Below are 14,394 nucleotides of genomic sequence, written 5' to 3'. Positions count from 1 at the left end.
TTCCATTTGTATTTTATCTATTTATTTGTAGTCTCTTCTTTTTTGTATCTCTCCTATTTATTTACTAGGGACTACCGATGCAAATTAGCAGCCTTGCTATAATCCGGCATGTTTACAACGGTATTTAATATCGATGTTCATTAATGTGCATTGTCCCTATCCAAATAAAGCAAATACAAAATACAATGACTTGCTAATGACAGAAAAAAAAGGTCAAAGATATGGCAGACTCTGTACAACCAAAGGGAAATCTGCACCACACAATTTAACATCATTAACTTAAATAATAATAAAAAATAAAAAATAAAAAAAAACATACATAATATATACATTCATGTAATAAATATTAAGCTTGGTAGAGGACTGAGAAATTACTTATTTCTCTAAGGACCTGTCTAAGAGACAACAGAACTGTCAGTTCTAAGAGAAAACCATTACAAAAAGGGAGAGAGATCCAGTTCGCCATTCAAACCTGGGTAATATGTAGCTTTCAATGTATAAATCCAAAATGACTCTCTTTGCAGGAGTGTTTTGAGCCTGTCTCCACCCCTGATTGAGTTTTCAATATGCTCTATACCTGATATCTTTAAAGAATTACATCTACCATGATTTGCATCTTTATGATGAACAGCTATGGGATATTGGGGATTGCCAGTTCTTATTGCATACTTATGCTCAGCCAATCTTGCCTTCAATTTACGCTTTGTTCTCCCAATATAGAAATGGCCACATGGACATTCAAGTCCATAAACAACGTATGAGGTATTGCAATTGATAAATGAATTTATATCAAACTTATGACCAGATGTAATGTCAGTAAAGTAGTTAGCATTTATCATATTACTACAGTGGTTACAATCTCCACACGTGATTACCTTTTCTGGTGGAGAGCCAGGTTTTTCGTTGTATAGGGGGGAGATGACTTTTAACAAGTTTATCATTTAGGGTTGGAGTTTTTCTGAAGCTGATGGTTGGAGCATCTGGGAGAGCTTCTCTAAGAGTACTACATGCAGCAAGATACAACAAGAACACCATTCAGGCCCAAGTCCACTTTTACACCAAATATATGCAATCACACTCTGTATACCTTCTACAAAAAAGTGACATATGAGGTCAACCAACTCTTTGCAGCCAAGAGAAAAATGGATTACAATTTGACAAAAGAAGAAACGGAGGCATTAAAATGGCTGTCGGCTAATGAAAACATCATAATTAAAAGAGCTGATAAAAGGTAGAGCTGTAGTGGTGTGGGGCAGAGATCAATACTACATACTGATCATGTGACCGCCTACCCGCTCACACTGAGCAGCTGTCTCTGATTACCTATTTAACAATGTGCAGAGCTGTCTGAAAAACTCTTTGCCCTTGCCCTGAAGAAGGCCTTTTAGGGACACACTGTTGAGTCTGGGATTTACTTTGGTCCATACTCACTCTGACCGTATTTACACCAACACGGGTCACACTCCCATCATTCTCCTGTATGACATCTGCTGGGGCAATGACAAAAGTCTGAGCTAGCTTCTGATGTCTATAAAAAGGTACATTGGTGAGTCATTGAGGTTTTGGACCTTGCCGTTGACTCCTGACTTGGTACAGCCCCACACCAACATCTCACTCCGAGCAGGTATCTGTATGGGATGGCGGTTTATGGTGCGTACATACCCAATGGACCAATCTGCTGCAGCAAACCGTGCCTTTCTGGCACAAATTTGGAAAGCCATGGCCCAGGCTCTCTGTTGAGACTCGTTAGTGGAGAGACAGGTTAACGGCTTTCCCCGATCCACCTCCTCATAACAGCGTGAAATAATGTTCATACCTAGAATCCCGTCAGAGTCAGTCAGACAGTAGTCTTTAGTCACCCAAAACCCACATTCAGGGAGTTCAACTTGTCCCACCTTGACATGCAGTAGTACATAGTCCAAGTATGGAATGTCCAGTCCATTCGCAGCCTCGAGTGCCAGCCAACTACTGGCGTCCTTTATCATGCCATTACTACCAAAGTGTTTCAGAAAATGTCTTTTTCTCATCAGTGACACATTTGATGCAGTATCCAGAATACACTGTATAGGGACATTGTCCAGGAATGCATCAACTTTAGGGACTCTTCCAATCAATTTGTCCATATCTTCAGTTTGTGGCCCATTGTCATCGAAACAAACCACCGTCTGGGCCACCACAGTGGTGTCTTTCAGTTTAAAGATGCTGACCTAGCCCTATTTTTACAAAACCGAGCTATATGGCCTGGCTGGGAGCAAGTGTTATAAATGGGGCTACCCTGTCCGTCATATCTGTTTGAATTGGTTCGAGGCCTACTTTCCCCCTTTACCATGGGTCTATAATGGTTATGCTGGTTCCAATCCAAATGCTGTGGAGTAGTCTGGTGTAGTTCTGATCAAATTTCCTTAATCAAGGACCGAGATAATTCGTTGAACTGTGTCGTCATTTGTTTAGTCATTTCCTCCTGTAACTCTGATTTAATCTGTTCCAGCTCTTTGACATTGCATTTGTTAGAGTATCTCTCCCCTCTAGTGGCAAAGCACTGGACTTGCTCAACTGTTTTCCCATAAGCGTATTCCCTTATGATAAGCTCTGCTTTAACCGCCTCGAATGTCAAATTGTCATTTAATAAGATCTTTGTTCTAAACTCGCCCCTAATAGCCGCATCTCTTAGTCCCTCGACCTGGTGACCAGAATATGGTCCTCATTAAGGCCTCTTGAATCCTTCCTCTTTAATATGACCAATTATTCTTGTAGTCTTAGTGCCAAACGTGCATTAAAGAACTGAGAGCGCAGGACAGAGGCACTGGTTCTATCCCCATACAACTTTTCTAATTCACTAAAAATTAACTCAGCTGTGTTGTGCTTCTCTTGTGATAAAATTAAAATCTCCCTCTTCGCTTTGCCCTCTAAACAGCAGAGGGTCAATTCAGCCTTGAATTCTGCTGGAACCCCTTGCAAAACAAATGTCTGAAGATTACTAACATCTGAATCTCTCCCTTTAAATTTAGTTGTAGCCATATTGAGCATAGGGAACATGCCCATTGGTCTTAATGCTGCACTAGGAGCTGAAATTTCCCTATTTAAGCCAGGCTGTGGTTGATTTTGATCAAGCATGTTGCTTTTGCCCACTACAGATTCTGGTGGTCAGCGCAGTTATAATAGATTCTAGATCTGACCAACCAGTCTAAGTAGCAGGCAAAAGACTACACCACATTGAAAGTTTAAAAGCTTACTTTATTTGTAAATCATAAAATATACTAAAATCTAAGGGAGAATCTAAAAGGATCAGTCTCTGACCTGATGGCTGTCTTTTAACCCATCAAGGGGACTAGGCTGGCAGTGCCTTCAGCCTCAGGAAGCCCAACTCTGTCTTTAGACTGCAGCGTCTGGAGCAGACCCTGGCCTGCACACAGAACAAATGACAGTTTAAGATGCTGACTACCAACTATGTTATACACACACACACCATACCTGCACACAGGACACAGAACAAATGAGAGGCAGTGTCTCCTGCATGTGGGCCTAAATAGACTTTTCGGTGGAGGTAATCAGACACACCTGCCCTCAATCAACACACTGGCTCACAGCAAAAGTGAAATCCTCTACCCCACACACACACACACACACACACACACACAAAACCACTCCCCCTCAGTGCCCAATACTGTGAAGTTAAGAACAGTGTGAATGATACAGGTCTACTCTGTTACAAAGTGTTCACACTATTGTTCCAGATGTGTGTTGAGATGTGGCCAGATACCAACTATGTGGAAGACATCCACCATAATTCCTGTTCCTAAAGCTAGTAATCCAAGAGAACTCAATGAATTCAGGCCAGTTGCTCTAACGTCTCTTGTGATGAAGGTTTTTGAGAAAATATTGAAGGATCAAATTGTCTCCCTTATAAATGGCAAACTTGATCCACTACAAGCTAAGATTTTTATCCTAGACGGGTTATATAAGCACCTTGAAAAACCCAGTGCAAATGCAAGGCTTTTATTTGCTGATTTTTCCTCAGCTTTTAATAAGATGCAGCCTCATATTTTAATTGAACGTCTTCCTTCTTACTTCTATCTACCTGATCAGATTTTATTGTTGCTCTTAAATTGTTTAACAGACAGAATTCAGCGAGTATTTGTGAATGGTCATATGTCCACCTGGGGCTGTGTCCTTTCTCCTTTGTTATTTATTATGTATACTGACAGCTGCAGGTCTTCCCAAGTGGGCAGCCATCTTGTTAAATTTTCTGATGACACGGCCCTACTGTTACTCCTCCAGGGGGCCCAATCAGATCATGGCTGTGCATAACCTTCATTTGTGGAATGGTGCGATGATAACTACCTGGACTTAAATGTGACAAAAACCAAGGAGTTAATCATTGATTTTAGGAGGAACCGTCCTGATCCTGCTGCATGCACTATTCATGGAGGAAATGTAGAAATTGTGGAGACATACAAGTATTTAGGTACAATGTTTGACTCCGGACTCAAGTTTGACAAAAACACAGTCTATTGGAAAACGGGATCAACATCGTAGCCGTCTACTGCAGAAGCGGAATTCTTTTAATGTTTCTAAGAGCATTTTATGTAACTTTTATCGCAATTTAGCGCAATTTTCTGTTGTTGGTTGTGGTTTTACATTGTTCTGCCAAAACACTGATCTACGTATGTTGAATGGTCCTTTTTTGGCTTTGTTGCATTGTGTTTGGTGCTACAGATTTGAGAGAAGTGGGTTCATGACAGTGCAGAAAGGGCTAATTTGTGTATCCATGGAGGGGATTGACCTTTGAAATCTTAAACCTTGGATGGAATGCTGACTGGCACCACTAAAAACACCCTCAATCCACTACAATTCCTTTTATTTATAGTGAGGCTGTGAAAGCAAAGTCAAAAACAAAAGCAGACTTTTGGTCTTTTGTGCCTCTCCAAAAAACTCAAAACATACTGTATATATGAGAAAAACATAAAGCACATTGGATGGAGAGGGCTACTCCCATCTGCATTTTAAAGTGATGCTGTTTTACATTGTGTCCTATGGTTATTTAATTCAGCAAATGCCAGGTGTGTATGGCACTCCTGCCATACACAAATACAAGTATACAGGACATTATACATAGTCCTAAATATGATTCAGAAATATATTGAAGCTCTGCCTGTTATATTATATTGAACATGTAATGATTCTGTCATGATTGCAATGAAGGAACGTGTAATGATTGAAATGAAACTGTTGAAGTTAAAAACCTAATGAAAATAAGAAACAGTTAAAATAAAAATGAAGAAACTAATCAGTAAAAGAGTTGAGCTGACGTAAAGAGTTGAACTATCAAAAGACTCTTAGTCATCGTCATAAGACTGTCAGCTGTTGACCGGATATCACAAGACTATTAGTCATAGAACGGAGAGACAAGCTCAAATGTCCTTATAAGGGCATAAAACCAAGCCACTGTCATCACTGATGATGTGCTCAGAGTCTGAGAGATGTGGAGGGGGGTCAATCGAAAATTAGTTTATAAACCAGAACCACTGAGAATACGGGGTTCTTCCATTCACTCCTTCCTTGGATCAACACATGAGACGGAGTACGTGAGCAGCCCAAACCTTGCAGAAAGGACTTCAAGAAATCCACAGCAGAAATTGACAAGGAAATAAGAGTGCAACGGATTAACCATTTTACCAACAAACTATGGATTACAATTTGGACATTGGAGTTCTTTTGTTCACTCTGCTGGCATGGAGTTTGGACTTTGAGGGAATTTGGGGACCTCGGGCGTGGTCATGAATTGCCTCAAGGACCTCGACTTTCAGCAGGAAGGGATAGGCTTACCGGTAGGCTTGACCCTCTCAATCTCTACTAAATATAAGTATTTTAGCCAGCTCAGCTCCTTTAGATGAATTTTTATTATTTGATGAATTGTGATTTTTATCAATAAGTAATCTTGATAATGATTAATAGTAAATTAAATAAGTTTTGAGCTGTATGCTTTGCCCTTGCTAAGTTTATGCAATAAAACCAACATAATACAGTTAAAGTAGAAAGTTGTCAACATTGATTCTATGATTCTTTAATGGGAGTAAAAAGTAGGTGATAAGCGTGCAAAATATCTTAAAGGTTCTTAAAGGTTACTCTAGCCTAGCAAATTGTAACAGTCCCTTAGGGTTTACCAAAGACCCCTAAAATCCAACATATCACCATATCAAGTGCGCAGATCATTTAGAGGAGAGCTGCCATTAACGGGCATGGCTGGTGGCCGTATCTGACGCAGGGGCTATTCAGGTCAGGTGCCAAGCCATAGGAAGCAGGGTAGGTGCTCAGACTTAGGCAGTGAGAAGCTAGGCAAGTCTCCTCGCTACCAGCTTAACCAGTCCCTATTTATATCCCACTTTAAAGTAACACCTTGTAGGATTAGGGACCTAACCCTTTATAACAGAGAGCTGGTCCAGTGCCTCCTGGACAGGGGTGTACTCGGGATCTAACACTAGTTAGATACTAGTGTCCTAGTTTCATCATGCCTTGATACCTGAAGATTCAATGGCTTTCCTGCTTGAGGCTTCCTCACTTCTAAGTTGCTCTTCAGGACCCAAGGTTGCTGGGGATGGGATTTCCAAGCTGGTAAATGGAGACTTGGGTCATTGTAGGTGGGTAGGTTTTCTTTGTTTCTTTTGTTTCTTTTTTTTTTGTGCAAAATTTAGCTTAATTAAACTTTGATACCTGGTATCCATAACTCACATGCTGTGGCAATTTCACTGTAGAGAAAAGGGGGGCACTCTCCAGAACTTCTGGAGTAATGGAACTCTCTTATTTATTGGATGGTAATGTCACAGTCTGTCAAATTTCTGTGGTGGATTTTTGTGTTTTTGTATTTTTTGCTTTCTGTTGTGCTTGCAGAGGTGCACTGAGAGGCTGGGCGGAGTTTCCCCTCACCGGAGTTGCTGACACACAGGCACCTGCAGCAGATTGGCAATCAGCGCCTGCTGATAAAGCTCTGGTCTCTGGTCAGCTTGCAACAGTGCAATACTTAGCCAATGGATATACAACAAAAGTACAGTGAGAGGCCTGAAACCTTATGCATTTCTGCCTTGTTTGTGTGTATTTTACTTTGTTACAGAGCGGCGTAACATCCGTATGTATCATCCTAAATGGTGTTTTCTGTCGCCATGGAACCTGTTTTCACTTACACAAAGATACATACACACTGGTATACCATCTATGTAAATAGATCGATTTAGTATGCATTGGGAGGTGGAAAGAGAGTGAGCAACAACGATCTCCTTGCAAGATAGAGTGGAAAGAAAAGAAGCACACTTGGCCTACAAATGAGACGTGTGTGTGTGCCTTCAGTGTCGCTCTTCCGTTTTCTGCCTTGGAAATAAGCTATTTCCAATATGAGATAGCACTATAGAGGTGTGAAGTGCCACCTCTACCCATTCAGAAGAAGTTTCTGCTTGTCTGCCTCCTGGATATTTTTCCACTTCTCTTTCTATCATTCCTTCTCCATCCCCCTCTGTTTCACTCACTTTCTCTTCTCTGTTTTATTTATCTGTCTATTGTTTTGTTTTTTTCTTCTCCTCAGTTTTGTTTTACCCTTTATGTCTCCCCGCATAATATTGGTCTTTGAATCCCCCTACTTACCACCCTATTTTTCCTCTTTCCCACCCTATATCTGTCATTACTCCATCCCTCTGTCCTTCACTTTCCCTCCTCGACAAAACAACACACAGGTTGGATGAGTTAATGATGCGCTTGTGCTTGGATCTGCCTCCACTGCATATTCACCACAATATTTACCATATTATTATTTATTTCCTGGGAGGTTTTACATATTCCAGAATCTCCAAATGATCTCTTGTATTTGCATTTTCATTTTTCTCTCTGTTCTTCGGCAGCTGTGCCCTCCTCATAGAGGAAATGTGCTGACTTGCTCTCCTGCTAAACTCACGGCCAGTAGCTGGGGGAGTGTCAGCCAAATGACTAAATTGTAAACAGTTATGGTGCAAACACTTTCTAAAATGTTTTCATTATTAAAGGTGGAACTTTTGACACACTGGCAGAACTTAGCGGTAACATACTTGGCTCCAAGTATAACTGTTGTTTAGAATTGTTTGAGTGCAGGTTGTACAGTTTGTACCCATGCATATGTATGCATGTCTTGTTTTAGACATGCACATATTTCTGCTTACTGAGCGTAAACACTTAGATTCAAATGTGTGTACTTTTATGTATGCAAAAGAATCGGATGACCTTGGTGATAGAAAATGTCAACAATTTGACATTTGAAAAATTTGTAAGAAAATTAAAACTGACAAAACAATTCTATTTCATTATGCTAATACATTGCTGTCAGGTCAGTTGCATTGTTGCTTTATTATTTTTCTTGCCTGTTGTACCATTGTTGCTAGTACTGTTTTCCAAATCAAAATTACAAACATCCATTACAAACTCTCATCAGATATATTGTGTTTTTTTCTGGGGGACTATAAAGCTGAAACAGTGACTTTAACTTTTGGCATCAAAAATAAAAATTTGGCATTGAAAACAAAACCTGTATTGAAAAAATACAATACATACAAAGATTTTTATTTTTACGTCAAGGATCGGTAGACAATTGTACCACAGTTATTCCAGCATTTTACCACAGTGTTAATGTCTGTATCTGTAGAAAATGTCACATCCATCCATCCATTATCTAAAACTTTTTCAGGGTCACAGGGGGGCTGGAGTCCATCTCAGCTGACATTGGGCGATGGCGGGGTACACCCTGGATAAGCCGCCAGCTCATCACAGGGCTGACATATAGGGACAAACAACCATTCAGGCTCACATGTACACCTACGGACAACTCTGAGTAACCAAACCTAACTTAACCTGTCTTTGGATTGTGGGAGGAAGCCGGAGTACCTGGAGAGAACCCACGCAGAGAGGAGAGAATGGGAGAACATGCAAACTCTGCACAGAAAGGCCCTGCCCCAGCCAGGTCCTGAACCCAGGTCCTTCCTGCTGTGGGGCTAACCCTTTTCTTATGATGTACGACATTTTTTCCTAGATTTCTGTGTACAGTAAGTTACATGGACATTTTCTCCAACAAGGAGTTACATTTATATTTTTAAATGTTATGCTTTTTGTTGTTTTTCATAAAAAAAGAATATATGTATATATATATATATATATATATATATATATATATATATATATATATATATATGTATATGTACATATATATATATATATATATATATATATATATATATATGTATATATATGTGTATATATGTATATATATATATGTGTGTATATATGTATATATATATATGTGTATATATATATATATATATATATGTGTGTGTGTGTATATATATATATGTATATATATATGTGTATATATATATATATATATATATATATATATATATATATATATATATATATATCCACACATTGAATGTGGATGTCCTGTTCTTCTGATAGATTTTTCATAGACTAATAGAATATGTCACTGACATGAAAATAATACACACAATTGGTGAGGGGCAGTATTTTTCTGGTGTGCTCTTTTTTTCTTTCTTTCTCTCCCTCCCGTCATCATCATCTTGATAATTATCAAAGGCAAAAGCAGCGCTGCAGCAGCAACGTCTGTCTGTATGGACACACACACACTCGTGTTTGCTGTAGCAGTTCAGCAATGCAGCAATCCCACGCCACTTAAACAGTATATGTGTCTCAGCGCTTAGAGTGGACAAGAAAGATTGAAACTGGAGGCAACAGGGACCACAATTTGCCATGATGACACACACACACACACACACAGACTCACAAGGTGAAATCAATACTGGCCCAGCTGTCACAGCTGGTAATTATCATACAAGATCTAAGACAAAAGAAACATTTCAATCATTGTTTACTGATGGGGTTCTTTCTATGCTGAAGCCATGAGTACACATTTCAGTATTATTCAAATTCTGTATCTATTCTATATCTTTGCAAGACGGCAGCAGAGTGAACGGACTGTGGCTGGTGTTGTCTTTCAGTATGCCTTGGGCTCTGTGCAGACATCTCACTTCACTGATGTCACTGATTCTCTGTAAGTGAATACCAATGATGCTCAGGGTGGTGTTAACTACCTGCTGTAGAACATAAGAATATATAAATATGTTGCCAAGACAGTTAAAGACTTTTGTTTCCCCTCAATAAAATGCATTGGAAACAACTTTTTCCACATTTCTGCCACTTTCGCATGAATGGCGCTTTTTCCGGTTGAAAAATATTGAACTCAAGTTTTTCACTTGACGCTGTGTCGCAAAACCCTGTTGGCGATGACATTCACACTGACGTCATGACATTAATGTCGCTGATGTCCAGACATTGAACATGAACAACAGTGGAGGAGAGGATAATTATTACTAACAGTGGCGATTTGCGGACACCCAGAGCTGTACGCTAACACATCTACACGTACTGAGACAGGATAAATAAGGAGCTGCAGTGGAAGAAAGTGAGCAAGGAAGTCAGACTACCATGTAAGTTATAGATAGACCTGACAAAGTATAAATTCAGGCTTTTTAGAAGGCGGCATTATGATGTTATTTCGGCGTCCTTCTGATCCATTTATTGCAGTGAGACTGCAGCAAAATCACTTTTTTTGGTTCATACTGATGTGGTAGAACAGATTAATTCAGTACATGTGTATTTGATGGTCACAGTTGCTATTTATTGATTTTAACACACCACTTAAGAAACTCACCGGAGACAGATGGACTGGTGCTCAACAACTGAGAACTGGGCACCAGTCAGCCTCAGGTAGCGCTGGAAGCTGCAGTCACCCAGACACAGCTCCAGATGGTGAAATTAACTGAGTTGAGTGCCGCGCAAGTAATGTAAATACATATTAATAATCCCGTGATCAAGCTCACGAGAGTAATGAGACACAAATATTTTCTTCACCTTTGGTCTGAACGCACCATTAGACCATAGAGTGCTATCTCTTGCTAAAAAATATATATTTACACCTATTCAATGCAGTATCTTTAGCCATCACTATAACAATAATAATAATAATAATAATAATAACAAAAAATAATTAAACTAGTAATAAAAATGATTGCCGCATGATACAATGACGTGCTGTGATATTGTGTACTATGTCAATGATGTCACCAAAGTAAAGAAAACACCAAACACTGCAGGCTGACCAAGTAAACAGCTCTAACCTTGCAGCAGGAATGCCCTAAAACATGATCACCCTGGACTGTCTACACCCCTGTTGACCAGACAATCAAATATAATGTGCATTATACATTCAGTCTACATATTAGTCCTTCATTAAGGCAGTATAATACACGCCTAAATTGGCACATGCAGTAACCATGGTGGGAAAATAACAGTTTAGGCTAAATGGCAATGGCAGATATTCTTCAGAAGGGAAATTATAATCTTATTAATAATACTACTAATAATACCAATAGTAATAATACTTAAGATTCCTCAGGCCATGACACGTTTACATATAATTCATTGAGGTGGTGGTTAAATCATAACTAGCTCAGTGGAAAGAAACACTTGCCCTCATCACACTGCACAATTTGCAGTGATGGGTTGTAACATTTAAAAATGGAATGGTCTTTTACAGATGCTTTAAAGTGCATGTGCAAACTGTACATCTGGAGGAGGAAACACTGCGTTCAACAGCCCTTCTGAATGATCCAAGATTTACCTCTGACCTGTTCTGCCACACTGTTCCTCCCAACAAGCTATGTCTTTCTACATGTATAAAATGCTTTGGTAACAAATTTGCTGTGAAAGCCCCATTCCTGTGCTGCTTTATGAAATCAGATTGACAAATATATTCGTAATGCTTGTCTTTGATGAACATATCCCTGCTATTTCTAATTTAGACTCCTATTTTCATTCCTTTTGTTAAGCAGGGTGGAAAGTATAGTGTCTGCGTGCATGTAATTTCAGGCCGAACATTTCTACGCATAGTGAAATGCTGTCATTATGTGGTGTTATGGCCATGGGTAATGATGCACAGTAACTGCTCCGGCACTGTTGGGGAATAATGGCTGACTTCACAAAGAATCCATTTCTCCACATGGCGGAATAGTGTTTAGAGACCCCAATATTTATGATCATCTGTTCTTTGATGGTGTCTGCATATTCTGAGTTTTTTGTCATCTGACATTTTTTTCTTTGATTGCATGAATGTAAATGTCTGAAAGAGACCCCCAAATCAACTTAGAATTTTTAATTTACAGCAAAAGCAGAAAAGAAATATAACATATGCACACTACCACATTAAACATAGGAATGTGGTTAAAAATGATTCATATTTGATCATTTCATAAAAAAGTCGGCTTCCACAAAATTGAATTTGCCCATGCAGGATGTTATTATTGAGACTTTCTTCAGAAATATTAAGAATGGGAGAATATACAAGCTGCCATCTGAACTAGAGCCTTTAACAAACACAGGAGGTGAAGGAGTTGCAGCTTGGTTGAGAACTTTGCACAAACATTCAGGGACTACCCAAAACTTTGGGTTCGATATGTTAATTGTGAACCTTGTACAAGTGCGTCGACAATTCTATGCCCGTCGTTGGCTGGAAAGTGGATGAGATCAGGTGGCAGCAGCAGGGGGCAGAGCCAAAAAGCTTGAGAGTTGGACAGTTTTCCAGCAGCCTTGATACTGTACAGGTAGTCACAGAAACACTCACATCCTGTTAGATCTAATTCTGATTGATTTAAATATTTTCAGACACATTTGGTCTGAACGCACCATTAGACCATAGAGTGCTATCTCTTGCTAAAAAATATATATTTACACCTATTCAATGCAGTATCTTTAGCCATCACTATAACAATAATAATAATAATAATAATAATAATAATAATAATAATAGTCTTCAAATGTTTTTAATTATACCACCACAGAATATAAAAACTCTGTCACAAAGCGTTAAAGGCGCTGCGATATGGCAGAAAAGATTTTGCATTAGCTGCAGTGTGCATCAACAACCACCAGGTGACACATGTGAGCAGTCCAGATTACAGTGAACACATCAGGGTTCTGAGCGTCTCTCTCCTCCCTCTCGAACCACACACACGCTGTTTTATTTCCTCATTGACTCAGTCCGTATCAAAACGTGTGTCAAAATGCATTAATTAGTGGTTTACTGTGTGTCAGAATCAAAATCCTTGTTAGATATTAGTTTGTTACTCAGGACTATCTAAAGTTAGGGTTAGTTTGTTGCACATAATGTGTGATCATGCATCGGCTCCATGCCAAGCTGCCGCTGGACAAACCTATACTTTGTTAGCCTACCAACTAGATCTTGGTGTTGTAAAGAATATAGGCTATAAATAGTAAGCAACATCTAAAATTCTCCTCGCTAATAAGGAATTAGCAATTATAATGTAGCCTAATAAAGCTTAACAGTGCGACCACCAGAGCTGGCGGCTGCTGTCCAGCCCAGCGCACACACACCAGTCTCTGTGAATCCTAGCTTTAAGTCTGGTAAATAATGAATCAATGGACAACACTGAATAAAACTTTGTGTTACTTTTTGACACTTTCCCCCACTCTGACTCAGGCTCTTTTTTTAAAGATAAATGTGCACAGTCCACATATAGCCTATTGTATGTGATGAGTGTGCTGTTTTTGTGAAAAAAAACAAAACAAAAAACACAGAGATGTTTCTTATTTTATACTGGATGAAACGAGAAAAATATGAAATGACAACATACTGTATGTTGATAAAGGTTCTCGGTCATCCAGGTCATGGTAATTCTAAGTGCTATATCGTGGCAACTGGACTTGTTTCAGACATATCACCTCTCATCCAAGAGGCTTCTTCAATTCTAACTAACAGGAGGGGAGTTGCAGGCTTTTAAACTCTGTGTGGGAGTGTCCTTATAGAGGCATTATGGACATATGTGAGCTCTGAGTTTCAGAGTTGTTAGGGCCACTTGTGGGTCGTTGACCCAACCGGCCTTGATGTGGGATGTTAGGTCTAGGTGAGCCCAGGTGTGAATGGTTGTTAAAGTGTAACTCTCACCAAAATGCAACCTAGGCCTTTTTTGTGAATGTACCCCAGTCAAACCTTACTGTAAAAGCATAATTACGACGAAAAAGCCACTTTTAAGATGTACCGTATTCTAGTTTTCGGGTCAAATCATTTTCAATTGCCTACTAGGGGCAGCTGTATGGTAGCATCAAAATCGCTATTTTTAAAACACTAAGAAGACTTGACACAACATGAAACTTTGCTCGTAGTATCACCAGGGTCTCTACACATGAACACAAGCATTGAGAACATTGTTTGTGTACACAGAGTTTACTAAAAAGAAGGTTTTTGAACAACTCACGTTCCGCTCGTCGTCGCCGTCCTGCCAGTCGAGAAGA

The sequence above is a fragment of the Pagrus major genome, chromosome 1 (assembly GCF_040436345.1).
Source record: "Pagrus major chromosome 1, Pma_NU_1.0".
In the NCBI taxonomy this organism is placed as follows: Eukaryota; Metazoa; Chordata; class Actinopteri; order Spariformes; family Sparidae; genus Pagrus; species Pagrus major.
Note: the sequence above shows the minus strand (reverse complement) of the source record.